This window comes from Theobroma cacao, chromosome 1 (assembly GCF_000208745.1).
Source record: "Theobroma cacao cultivar B97-61/B2 chromosome 1, Criollo_cocoa_genome_V2, whole genome shotgun sequence".
Taxonomy (NCBI): domain Eukaryota; kingdom Viridiplantae; phylum Streptophyta; class Magnoliopsida; order Malvales; family Malvaceae; genus Theobroma; species Theobroma cacao.
Window position 1 is genome coordinate 14,841,765 of NC_030850.1, and position 14,208 is coordinate 14,855,972.

Sequence of the window (14,208 nt, forward strand, 5' to 3'; positions counted from 1 at the left end):
CCACGCCATGCTCGTCAGCTGCCGACCTACCACAACAAGCTTGGGTCCTTCATCGGTTCATCTTTCTTTTCTCTCCAACCGCCCAGCCACAGCCACGATCTGCTGGTTTCGTGGGTATCGCCCCAAGCCCCACGCCCTTATTCTTCCCTAGCTGTCGGCCTACCACGCCACGCTCGGCTCCTTCATTGGTTCATCTTTCTTTTCTCCCCAATCGCCCAGCCATAGCCACTCCCTGCCAGTTGCCTCTGTGTCACCCCAAGCCCCACACCATTGTTCTTCCCCAGTTGAGATTTTGGTATAGGATTTTGTTAAACTAGGTTCATTCTTAATAATTGTTATGCAAACAAGATTTGATGCTTCAATTAGTGTTGTCTGTTACTGAAAAATGATACTAGTTTATTGACTACTTCAGACAGTTTTTTAGAGTTGATGTGTTGCTATTGTTGTGTGTTAATATCTTAATGATATTAGTATTGTTTGTTACTGAAAAATGATACCCTAAGAATTAATGGAATATGCCAATGTCGATGTTGTCATTAGTTTACTAGAGAGTTTTCCATTATTCTAGATTGCAATTAGTACTTTCAAACTTGATTTTTGGTGAGAATGCTGTTGTTTGGTTCCCCAGATATTTGTTTTTAGTTATTTAATTTTGTGTTTAAGATTTTTTTTTATTTTTTTAAATTTTAATATTTTTGTAGAAGAAAATTTAATTAGTACTTAATTTTATGAAATACGTAGAGAAATATTATTGTATATGTATACGGATTTGGGTATACATTGAGAAATTGTATGAAGAAGATTTTAATAATTTTTTAATATAATCAAGTTTTTAAACGGGTTAAGGTAATTATAGGGTAGTAAAAATGTAATAGGGTTAGGGTTAGGGTAGTAATTTTAAAATTATACTAGTAGTTAATAGAGTTAGGGTAGTTGATTTTTTATAGGGTTAGGGTTCGGGTTTAGGGAAATTATATGGTACATGACCCATTGACATCCTTAGCCCTAGGGGTTAATTTTGTATATCTTGTTTATTTGATGTTTATCAAGATTTGTTTATCAGTTGATGCGCCCTAGGTATTTTTAATGATGTTATTGTGTTTTAATTATTTGACTTAGGGTTACAAGCCTAAACGTTTCATTGCTTTAACTTCAGTCAAAGGCTAAGGTCGGCTCTGGAAACATCAAACCAGTGTTCGGTCTGCTTCAAAAGGAGATTGGGTTTTGGTCTAATTTTTCAGGTAAGTAAGAAAAACACACAAGCAATTAAATGTTGGTATTTGAAAACTGACCACCCCTGTTAAACTTCAATTTTATAAATAATGATACTAGCCTTTCCAACGGATAATAGTACATATATTTTGACCCATCGACAATACTCATGCTGTTCAATCTGATGCTATCCTAATAAATATAAACCATTTTCCTAGGTTTTTTTAAATTCATGTATGCAATAATTTATACTATAAAGGCTACTTTGCATCTTACAATGTAATTTTGAATATATATATATATATATATAAAGGTNAATACATATTGGAATGTAGGGTTTAACAAATTGTTTTGTTACCATCAATACAAATTAGTCTTGATAATGATATTCTATGACACTTAGGATTATAGAATGTTGGGAGATTGCTCTTGGATGTACTGTCAATTACAGAATGGATTCATTACAGTTGAATTTGTAAATGGAGTTACTGAATTTATTAATTTTGCATGTTCAAAAACTATATTATGTGGAAGAATAAAATTAGATGCCCTTGCACACAATGTAGTAACAACAAGTTCTTAGATAAAGATAAAGTCACAAAACACATCCTAAACCGAGGTTTTATTGGGGCTTACACAATTTGGAGTTTACATGGGGAAGATCATGTTGGACAATCATCAAAAAGTAGATTTAGAGTTGAACCATCCCTTAGATTTGAGGGAGATGCTGCTTTTCGAGAACCTACATATGAAGATGAAATAGAAAATCCATATACTATAATGGTTAGAGATGTTATGCGTCCCGAAGTTGCTTTCAACCATGGTTCTGAAAATAAGTCGAGCTTTGTGGAAGAAGATCCCAATCCAAATGCATATTCCTTTTACTCTTTGTTAAGCAATGCAGAGGAACCTTTGTGGGTAGGTTGCACAAAGCACACAACGCTTTCAGCTGTGTCGCAACTTTTAAATGTTAAGGTGAAGTACAATTTGAGTGAATCATGTTTTGATTAACTGTTGAAGATAATAAAGAATATGTTACCATCTGATGAGAATTTACCTATCGACTTTTATAGGATGAAAAAGAAGGTAGCAAAGCTTGGTTTGGGATATATCAAAAATTGATGCTTGCAAGAACAATTGCATATTATTTTATGAGCGATTTGCTACATTTGAGCATTGTTAGGTATGAGGACATCTTCGGTATAAACAGAGGAATTCAAGTGCGAGAAGGCAAAAGAAAATTCCTTACAAGATTTTGCGTTACTTGCCACTTATACCGAGGCTTCAAAGGCTTTATATGTCATGTAAAATTGCTGAACATATGACGTGGCATGTGCAACACCACAATGATGATGGACTCCTCAAACACCCTGTTGATGGTGAGGCTTGGCAACACTTCAACCGCACACATGAATTCTTTGCAATGGAACCTCGAAATGTAAGACTCGGGTTATATGCTGACGATTTCAACCCTTTTGGATTGACTGCCAAGCCTTATTCTGTTTGGCCAGTAATGCTTTGTGTGTATAATTTACCCCCATAGATGTGTATGAAACAACAATATATATTTCTTAACATGGTTATTCCGGGTAAGAAATGTCCCAGTCAAAATATAGATGTTTTTTTGAAGCCTTTGATAGATGAGTTGACTTTATTATGGAAAGAAGGTGTTGTGACCTATGATGCATATAGGAAACAAAATTTTCATATGAGGGTAGCATTATTGTAGACAATTAATGATTTTCATGCATATGGTATGTTGTCAAGGTAGAGTACACATGGACGATTATCATGTCCATATTGCATGGAACATTCTAAATCTTTCATATTGAAACATGGTAGGAAACCCTGTTTCTTTGATTGTCATCGGCAATTTTTGCCAACTAATCATCCTTTTAGGAGGCAAAGAGACAAATTTATTAAAAAAAGAGTTGAACATGACTTACCATTTCCTCGATTATCAGGCGAAGAAATATTGACACGTTTGAATTCGCTTCTTCATATCCCATTCGAAAAAAAATGTGGTGAGCGAAAGAGTTCAGGATATGGTGTTTGTCATAATTGGGTGAAGAATAGTATATTTTGGTCTCTACCTTATTGGCATACGCTTCTTATTCGTCACAATTTAGATGTTATGCATATTGAACATAATTTTTTTGAGAATATACTCAACACAGTGATGGATGTTAAAGGAAGGATAAAGGACAACATAAAGGCACGACAAGATTTGAAGGTGTATTGCAAGCAGTCAAAATTGGAATTGATGGAAAATAATGGAAAACTATACAAGCCTAAGGCTGCGTACACATTAAATAAAGAGGAAATAAGAAATGTCTGTGCTTGGATTAAACAATTGAGATTACCAGATGGTTTTGCATTGAACATTTCTCGGTGTGTTAATGAGATTGATGAAAAATTTTATGGGATGAAAAGTCATGATTGTCATGTTTTATGCAACGATTGCTCCCAATTGTATTCCGTGATATGCTACCTCAAACAATTTGGAATGCAATTACTGAGATATCTCAATTTTTTAGGGATTTGTGCGCAACTGAAATACCTATTGATCATATGGAAACGTTGCAAGGAAAAATATATGAAACTATATGCAAACTAGAGAAGATATTTCCTCTGGGTTTCTTTGACTCTATGGAGCATTTGTCGATTCATTTACCTTACGAGGCCAAGGTTGGTGGACACGTCCAATATCGATGGATGTATCCATTTGAGAGGTAAAATAATTGTTATTTGTTTTCATATATTTATTTTGAAGAGTTTAAAGTACATCATAAGATTGATGAATATTGTGGTTGTTAGGTTTTTGCAACAGTTGAAAAAGAAAGTAAAAAATCATGCCTCTATTGAAGGATCTATATGTGAGGCTTATGTTATCGAGGAAGTTTCCTCATTCTGCTCATGGTATTTTGAACCTGTTGTGCGAACAAGAGTAAATAGAGTGCCACTTAATGATGATAGGGGAAAGGTGGACTCTATGGGTCGTCTTTCAATTTTCACTCACCCGGGATGAGTTTTTGGTTCATGTGATAAATCTCAATTTTTAGATGAATATGAGTTTTATGCTACTGAGTTATATATTTTAATGAATTGTGAAGAGATGCTCCCATATATAAAGTAAACACCATTACTTTTTTAACTTGTTAATACCCTATAATAAAATTGAAGTTAATCACGTAGTCGTCGATATTATGATAGGATATTTGATGAAATTGTGAAGGGAGATGTTGTGGAAATTTCGAAAGAGGAATTGGAGAAAGTACATGATGCAAGATTCGTTAAATGGTTTAAAAATTATGTAAGTTTCCTTAACATACAAGTGAACTTTTAATTAATCATTGACGAATAAATTATGTAATTTATTATTTTATTCTCTTGTATCTCATGTTTGTAGGTTGCAAAGCATAATGAGGAAATAGACCAACATATAATTGAAATCTCTTATGGTCTTGGACGTATGATAAAGTGTTACAGTGGATATTTTGTAAATGGTTTCAAGTTTCACACCTTAGATTACGGCCAAAATCGTAAGACAATGAATAATGGGGTTTGCATAAGAGGGAGTTTTTACAATGATCATGAGCGTCACTTTTATGGCATCTTAGTGGATATAATCGAGTTGGAGTATTTTGGTATAGGAAATAGAGTTGTTCTATTCAAGTGTCACTGGTTTGATACTGAAAAAGGAATAAAGGTAGATTGATTGCATGGTCTTGTTGATGTGAATTACAACTCAATACTGGCCAGTAATGAACCATTTGTTTTAGTTGCTCAAGCTCATCAAGTTTATTATAGTAGTTATCTATCAAGAAGAAGAGATCGACGTGATTGGTGGGCAGTATTTAAAACAAAAGCTAGGAGTAGATTTCAAATTCCTATTAGTGGTGATAGAGAAAATGAAAGTGATTTGAATGAAGGAGTATACCAAGAAAATGTGTCCAATTCAATTACTAGTACTCAATCAGAGGAAGTTGATTTAACAGAGTTAGCGAATGGTGATTATGAAGAGGTTAATCTATCAATTGAGGATGAAGAATATGATATCGATAAAGATGAAGATGAAGAAGATGACATGGAAGGAGAAGATAATGAAGATGATGATGAAGATGAATATGAAGATGAAGATCATGTGGAGCATGACGATTGTGAAACTTATAATGATGATAGTGATAATAATGCAGAACATGAGTTTGATTATTAAGGAAGTGAATGATGACTGTAGGTACGTACAATATTGGTTTAATATTTTCTTTTGACGGTATTGTTGAACTTTAATTTTATAATATTAAAGTATTTGACATGATGTAAAATTAGAACGTTTGAGTTAAAATCAAGATATAAATGTTGAATTTAGTTAATATATAATTGCTGCTTTGCTTCTAATAATTAAGAATTATATGTGTCATTGCTGTGAATTGATATTTTTTATTCTGTTATAATAATAATCATATTAATAATAATTGCTAATGGGATTTTAACAATATAATATTGCAGGAACGATGGTTAAAGGGAAGCAATCAAAACCGAGACCTAGGTCTTCATATGCATCAGCAAGTATGGCTGTGCCTACAAGTTTCCAAGAGTGTGATGATATATCCATTCCACAACAAGTGTAGCAGGAGAATAATGATGCGCCATTTGAGACACAGTCTTTGTACGATGCATTTGCAGAGCAAGTAGAAAATGAGACATCTACACATGATATTACAAGATCCCTATCTATTAATTTAGGTGGAAATGCAAATGAGGAATCGTAGGGGACCTAGTGTAGCACTACAGACTCTTGTAGATCCATCGGACAGACTGCGTATAACTTCTATTGGGGATAGGTATGTTATCTTGTTAAACTTGTTATATTTTTCAACTCAATTTTTAATTTTTTTAATTTTAATATATATAATTATTTGAAATATTTTACAAGTACTTTTTTCAAGAGAGGGGTCACATCTACAATAACAAGGATCATCAAAAATCACTTTCATGGTCCATGGTCGACATGGAGGAAAGTCCCTAATGATATCAACGAGTTAATGTTTCGAAAATTTCAGGTATTATGTTTGTTATATATTTATTAAGCATTTTCTTTTCCATTAATTTATATAAATTTGTTAAATTATTGTATTACATTATGTTGTAGGAAAAATGTGTTTGGTCTGCACATAAAGATGTTTTAATTCGACGCATATGGGAAAAAATTTGTTCCGATCAATTAAGAGACATGCTTTTAGAAGAAATGCATAAAGCAATGACTAAAGCCAAAACTAACAACATTACAGAATGCAGAGGCATGTCGAGGGAATGGATCACAAATGAAATATGGGACACCCTGATCGATACAGTATGGGGTACAGAAGAGTGGCAAAACAAATCGCGAAAAGCAAGGCAAAATCGCTTAACGCCAAAAGAAGGAAGCATTCCAAAGCACACTTGCGGTTCAGTTCCATTTGTGGTTCATGCAAAAAGGATGGTATGAATTAATGTTACTCATAATTAATATGTATGTTTTTCCATGAATTTCATTTAAATTGTTCAACCATAGTTGGATTTCGGTTTTGCTATACATGTTATATATATCAGGATATATATATATATATCGATTATGATTGACTAAATATAATTGTTAATAAATTCAGGCAATTGAGCTGAAACGAGATGTTACCTTCTTGGAAGTGTTCAATTGTACTCATAAGCGCTCAGGGGGTCATGGTGATTTTATTGATAACAAGTCCAAGTCTATGAGTGTAAGTAAAAATTCATTAATTTTGACTATTTCTTCTAAGTTGATGTTCTACTTCAATATTAATCATTAATGATGGTTTTTATGTAAGAAATGTATAATTCTGTACTATCGCAGAAGTATGGCGATGAGTCATCTTCTCAGCCAGAATTCGATCCACATGCTTGGACTGAAGCAATTGGAGGGAAGGAGACTACACGCACTCACGTGTATGGGTTTGGCACTCATGTCCCTGCTACAGCTTTACTAACTGGAACACAATCCAATGTAGCAACATTTGAGTCTGCGTGTGGCCCTATCAACTTAAACTTTAACAGTCCCGTAAATGCATTGGAAGAAAAAGTGGAAAATCTTGCATTAAACTTGAATAAGATACGTGAGGAAATACGTGGAGAAATACATGAAGAAATGAGAAATGTGATGGCGGAAGGCATGAGTGAATTTATGACACGTATGGAAACCATGTTCATGAGTAATGTGCGTTCAACCCTTGGTGATGCGAGACTTTCAAGACTTGACAAGTAAGAAAAAAAATTCCCTCACATGATGTATAAGTTTCAGTGCAAACACTTGGATACTTTTTAAGGATGTTTTGTTTAATATTCATATGTGTTAAACTATTTTATATATTGTGTGTTAAGGATAATTTCTAATTAGATGTTAGGACTTGAATCTCAATTTTGTAATGTGTTTTCCTTTTATATATTCTACAGTTGAATGCGGAATTAAATTAGTATCAGAAACAAAAATGGTAATTTTTTCTGAAAATTTATTATAAAAATAATAGGTCAAAATATTTCCAACGAAAAATTTCGTTGGTAATATTTTTCCAATGGAAATTTCCATTGGAAATGCTAAATGTTTTTCCGTTGGAAATAGAATTTGCAACGAAAATTTTCGTTGGAAATAATTTTTCAATGGAAAAAATTTCAACAGATTTTTCCGTTGGAAATTTCCAACGGAATTTTCGTTGGAAATCCGTTGGAAATTTCCAACAGATTTCTAAAAAAAAAAAGGCAAAATTTCAAATTTCGAACGGATTTCCAACGAAATTTTTGTTGGAAATTTCCAATGGATTTCCAACGGATTTTTAACAGAAATTTCCGTTGAAAATTTCCAACGGAAAGTATTACCCACAAGGCTTGTACCGACGGAATTTCCAACGGACTTTTTCATTGGAAATCCGTTGGAAATAAACATTTCCAACGAAAAAAGGCCTATTTCCAACAAAAATTTCCGTTGGAAATAGCCAAATTTTTTGTAGTGCAAGGATGCCCGAATAGGATACTGTTAGGTATAACATGAAACATATAAAGGCAAATGAATGGTCGAAAGAAAATTCACCACTCTAAGTGATTAAGGAGATGTGTCTTGATCGATCTTGCCCTAAATTAGCTTAATGAAGTTTTTAGCCAAAGTAAGATGAATTTTGGAAAAGAAGTTTTCCATAATCCGTGTTAGCTAATTAATGGTTGCAAGAACTATCATGGAAAGATCAAGGAGTAGACATTGCACCATGCTCTTTGGATTTCTAAGACAATTAGTGAAGAGATTAAATGGCATTAAAAGACTGATCACTGAAAGGTTGAGTCAAACCATCATGACTTTTCTAACATTTAGGTGGCCATGATGGATTGTTAGATTATGCTTTTAGTCTATGAACTTTTGATAGTTAATTTAATTAATGATAAATTCAAAGTAGTTTGAATTTATCTAATCTTAATTTTAACTTAAGGATTATATCTTAATTTCATTGTCAACATGTTGGAAGTTTAATGGGTCACACACCCAGAATGAATATTGAAAATAAAATGGAAGAGGTGATTAAGTTAGACTCAATCAAATTAGAAGTTATAAGCTTATTAAGGACTTAATTAAATAATTTAATTAAGTTATTGGGTTAATTGATAGTTACATAAAAGCTATGTAATTAACCTAATTAGGGCTTAAATTAATCCAAGGTATAAATACCTTGCTATAGCCTCCCAACACAAGCAAGACTACACACTTACAAACACTCTTACCCTTGCTGCACCCCTTGTGAAGAGAAAAAAAAATTTTTCTCACTTTAGTGTGTTTGGCCCTAAGGCTGTTAGTGTGGGAATTTCAGTTTATGAAACTCATCTTTGCTAGCACATTACCACGGCATAGCACTCCCAATCCTTAGAGAAGGATTTTTAGGTTCATTTGTGTGGATCACTATTAGGAGCTGCACAAAAACTCCTTGGACATCTTTGGTTTGCAACAATCGGGCTAAGGTGGTTGAGCCTTTTAAAGGGATGTTATGGTGGTTTCAACTTCCATTTCTAATAAGGTAATATGATTTGATCATATAGTTATATCCTCATTTTGTTTGAGTGCTCAATTTGACAAGAAAGAGATCCCAGAAGGGTTAGGTGCATTTTGTTTGTTAATTTTCTTCCTCTGTGATTTTATTTGTATTTGATGCATGACTAGCCTTCACCCAACATCTTCATTTTTGGCCATCAAGCAAAAGTTAGCTTTTGCTTCTATTTTTTCTTTCACATCATCCAAGTTAGAGGAATTGCTATTAGACCAAGTAGCTGCCACCATTACTTTCTTTTGCTTCTTGTTCTTATTTGAATGTTCCTCCTTAAGCAATGGGCAATCGAATTTGAAATGGTTTGGTTTTTAGCATTTATAACATACCATTTCTTCTCTTTTGTTGATTAAACTTTGCATTAACTAATTAAAATCTTTATATTTGTTACAGTGTGCATTCTAGTATTCCTTTAATTGATTAAAATCTTGTGTTAATCGATTAAAAGCTTTCTACTTGTCTTAATGTCCCTTCCAGTGTTACTTTAATAGATTAAACCGTGAGTTAATTGATTAAAATCTTTCTGTGAAGTTTGAATCCTCTTTTTTCGACTTGTTTGATCAATCAAACTAAGATGTTAATCAACTAATCTTTATAAAATGTCTTTTATCTTACTTGAATCACTTTCTTTGGACTTAAGACTTATCATGGGGAATTTAAGATGTGAGATAACAATAATATACCAATTTTACCCCTGCACACTCAAATAACATAGTTAGACTTTAAAGAATGAGAAATGTTTTGTTGTCATTAAAAACATATGGAGTCAATAATTATTACATTGATATAAATTGTGATTTTAATCTTTTACCTTCTCTGGATGTTGAGAATAACACTTATTCTACTAATGTACCCATTGATACCTCACCATTTATTCCAGTTGATTCTATTCATCCCTATAACTCTAAAACACAATCTGAAACACATACCCACTCTTTTGATAATCCTCTTTATCAAAATGCTTCGAATAACTTTGCTATTGATCTTTATGTCAATGAACAACATATCATAGTTACTCCATCCTTAGAATCTTTACTAATGTCTTCATCTAGTAGAAAAACATCAAAATAAAGAGTACTCCCAAATATTTTGAAGATTACCAACATAATTTACCTTCCTAATCCAATTTGATCACCAATCATTCAATTTAAAAAGTACTTTCTTCTAGCCAATTTTCTTATCCTCATAAAGTTTTTACTACTTCTTTAAGCCAAATTCCGGAACCTAAAACCTATAAACAGGTAGTGAAGTATCCTTCGTGGCAAGCAACTATGACATTTGAAATTGAGGCTTTATAGAATAACAAGACTTGGTCTATGGTTTCTTTTCTTAGTGATGCACACACCATACGATGAAAATGGGTGTATAAGGTAAAATAGCAAGCTAATGGGAACATTGAACGATTTAAAGCTAGGCTAGTTGCTAAGGTCTACAATCAACAGGAAATATTTGATTATCATGAGACTTTTAGCCTTATGGCTAAACATGCAACTGTGAGGGTATTTCTATCTCTAACAACAATTTATGGTTGGCATCTATCCCTATTGGACATAGACAATGCTTTCCTTAATGAGGACTTAGAGGAAACAATGTACATGGATCTACCTAAGGGTTATCTGGTAAAGGGGTTTCCAAGATCATCACAGTTAATTTGCAAGCTTAGAAAATCATTATATGGGCTTAAACAAGCCTTCAGCTAGTGGAATTCTAAATTCACTACCACTCTCATAGTTTGGGTTTCAACAATCTAAGTCTGACAATTCTCTATTTACAAAAATGATTGACAAAAGAGAGTTCATAGCTTTAATGATTTATGTTAATGATATAGTAATTGGCAACACTACAACGACAATAGCAAAGCATGTAAAACAATGTTTGAAATCAAAATTTAAGCTCAAAGACTTATGAGGGCTTAAATACTTCCTTGGTTTGGAGGTAGCAAGATCAAGAAAGGTATTTTTCTTTGTAAAAGGAAATATGCTTTAGATTTTATCAATGACTATGGATTTTTAGGATGTAAACCTATTTCAACACCTATAGATTATAATCATAAGCTTGCAAAAGATAATTTTAATGAGAAAATTGTGAATCCTACTATATGTAGGCAACTAGTCAGGAGACTTTTATATTTAACTTTCACTAAACCGGACACAGCATATGTTGCCTAATGCTTATCACAGTTTATGGAAAAACCTAGTGATAGTCATTTGCAAGTAAGTATTTGGAAAAAGCTCTAGGACAAGGTATATTACTAGCATCTCATTCTAATTTTCATTAAGGTGTATACTGACAATGGTTGGACTGGTTGTCAAGACATCAAAAAGTCTATTATAAGTTTTGGTGTGTTCATAGGAGATTCCCTTCTCAGTTGGAAATCCAAGAAACAATCTGTCATGGCAAGAAGTTCTACAGAAGCTTAATATAAAGCCATGGCTGTGACCTCTTGTGAAACTGTATGGATTTTATCTTTACTTGTTGATTTTGGTGTTACACATAAAAAACTTCGATAATTTCTACATGCGATAATCAATCTACTTTACATATATGCAAAAATCTTGTTTTTCATGAAAGAACTAAACATACAAAAATAGATTGTCACTTTATTAGAGATAAAGTGCTAGAAGGAATCATCACTCTACAATATGTTTCCACAAAGAATCAACTAGCAAACATGTTCACAAAAGCATTGCAACCGGCACAGTTCTACCATTTGATGGGCAAGATGAGCATTATGGACATTCATGCTTCTCTCGAGGACGAGTGTGAAGAATGAAAGTCATAGAAGATGGGTAAACTTGTAAATATCTACAAAGGTCAAAAATTATTATTGTAATTAATATAAACCCTAATTTAATATTTGTATCTATAAATACCACATTGTATAAGAAGCTCAGCCGTGTATTCAACTATTCAAATAAAACAAAGTAATTCCAAATTCCTTGCTCTCTTGAATCTGCATCTTCACTCCCATTTCCTATGGTTTTTCATCTTTAAAACTTTCAGAGGAAGAATGTGCACTAGTAGATTGTATGATTGAAGTAGTTTAGAGGGTGCCACTAGCATTACTAGTAGAAGGTTAGTGACAATGATGGAGCAAAAATTATCTGGTTGGACTTGTTGAACAACATACTCATAGAAAAACAAAGATGTTTAAACAATATTCTATTATTGATGACCTGTTGAGCAATCTACTAATATTTACTTGAGACGGATAACATAAGCTAGTTGGAGATACAACTTTGATCTTTGGTTTTCATGTAATAACTGCATTTAAGAATTAACCTTAATTATCTTTGCAGCAATGATAGATGGTTGAAAAAAATTATTTTGTTAGGAGAACCCTTTCACAAGGTGGGTTCAAAACAAGCCTGTGCCTTTGTTTGCGAATTTAGCACATAAGTTTGAAGGGTTTTGGACTAATTGCCAAGCAGAAATTCAAGAAAATGGGTTTATTGATGATTCAAGAGTTAACAATGAGTAGGACAAGATATTATACATCGTGGAATGACTAATTATGTTTTTAACTTTGTCATGCTTTATTTGTTTTATTTTAAATAGATTTATTATCTAGGAGTAAATTGGTTATATTTAATTATTGACAACTTGTGTTTAACATTTTATATGTATGGTTTTATAATAAGTACTTATTTTGATAGGTCAGAAGTTGATAGTCATTTTGCTTTCCTAGATAATTAAATAAGACCAACAGATAACTGGTAATATATGTAATTTCCCATACTATCTCTTATAAAATTTCTAATTAATTTTAAACAGTTAAAAATGTTAAGACCCTTAATTAAAAAAGCAAAAAACAAAGAACAAAGATGATATCTATAAAGCTACGAGATAATTTATATGATGATCATAGTAGAATGAATTAGGAAGAATCTGCCAATCATGTCCTTAAACACTCCTTTTACAACTATATCAAATACAATTTACAATTTGTATCCTTTTGACTCCATGATAAGTATATTTATTTATTATTCAAAAAGTTAAATTCAAATTTCAGTTTTTGTAAATACAAAAAATAACAATTTACTCACGATAATAATTAAAAGCGTTTAAAAATATTTCCTGATTATATGATACCATTTTGTACTTTAGATCCACTCCAAATACAGGTATTGATCAATACATTGAACAACAACATGAAAATATAGACATCAAATTGAAAGATAAAAGTAAAATGTTTAATAGTTAGTAAAGATGTCAACTTTACCAACATTACTATTACTTATATGGTCACATAAAATAGTTCAATTGTACCTATATGCATTTTTTTTTACTCTTCATTTATGTCATAGCAATATTTCAAACTAATACATGTCCTGGTTGGTCTGAAGAAGTAGGAGGTTCTATCTAAGATTAGAAAAGACTTGACTTATTAAATTAACTTCCTAATTATAACACTCAAAATTAAAATTAATCAAATTCAAAAATAACTACCCAAATTAAATTTATAGCATCACTAGCTACTAAGCTATTAAGCAATATAATATTTTCTCTTGAATCCAAAAGCCAAGAAGCTCACTTAGAAATAGTAGTTACATAGTCCTAGTAGTAGAGGTGGTAATTGGGTGAGTTGGATTGGGTCATTTGGGATTGGATCATATAAAAAATTAAGTTATTTTGAATTTGAGTTATTTTAAATTTAAAACTTTTTAGATATTGATCATCTTAGACTCGAATTATTTTAAATTCTATTCATTCAAATTTAACGTGCGTGATATTTGATTTTAAGTTATTTTATATTTAAATTATTTTATGTTCGAATTAGGGGAATTCAGAGAGTTGATTTTTTCTAATTAAATCAGATTGGATTGAATCCAAATTCAAATTAAGGAATTGAGAAATAAATTTTTCAAATTGGGATCAATTTTATGATCTCCACATAATAGGT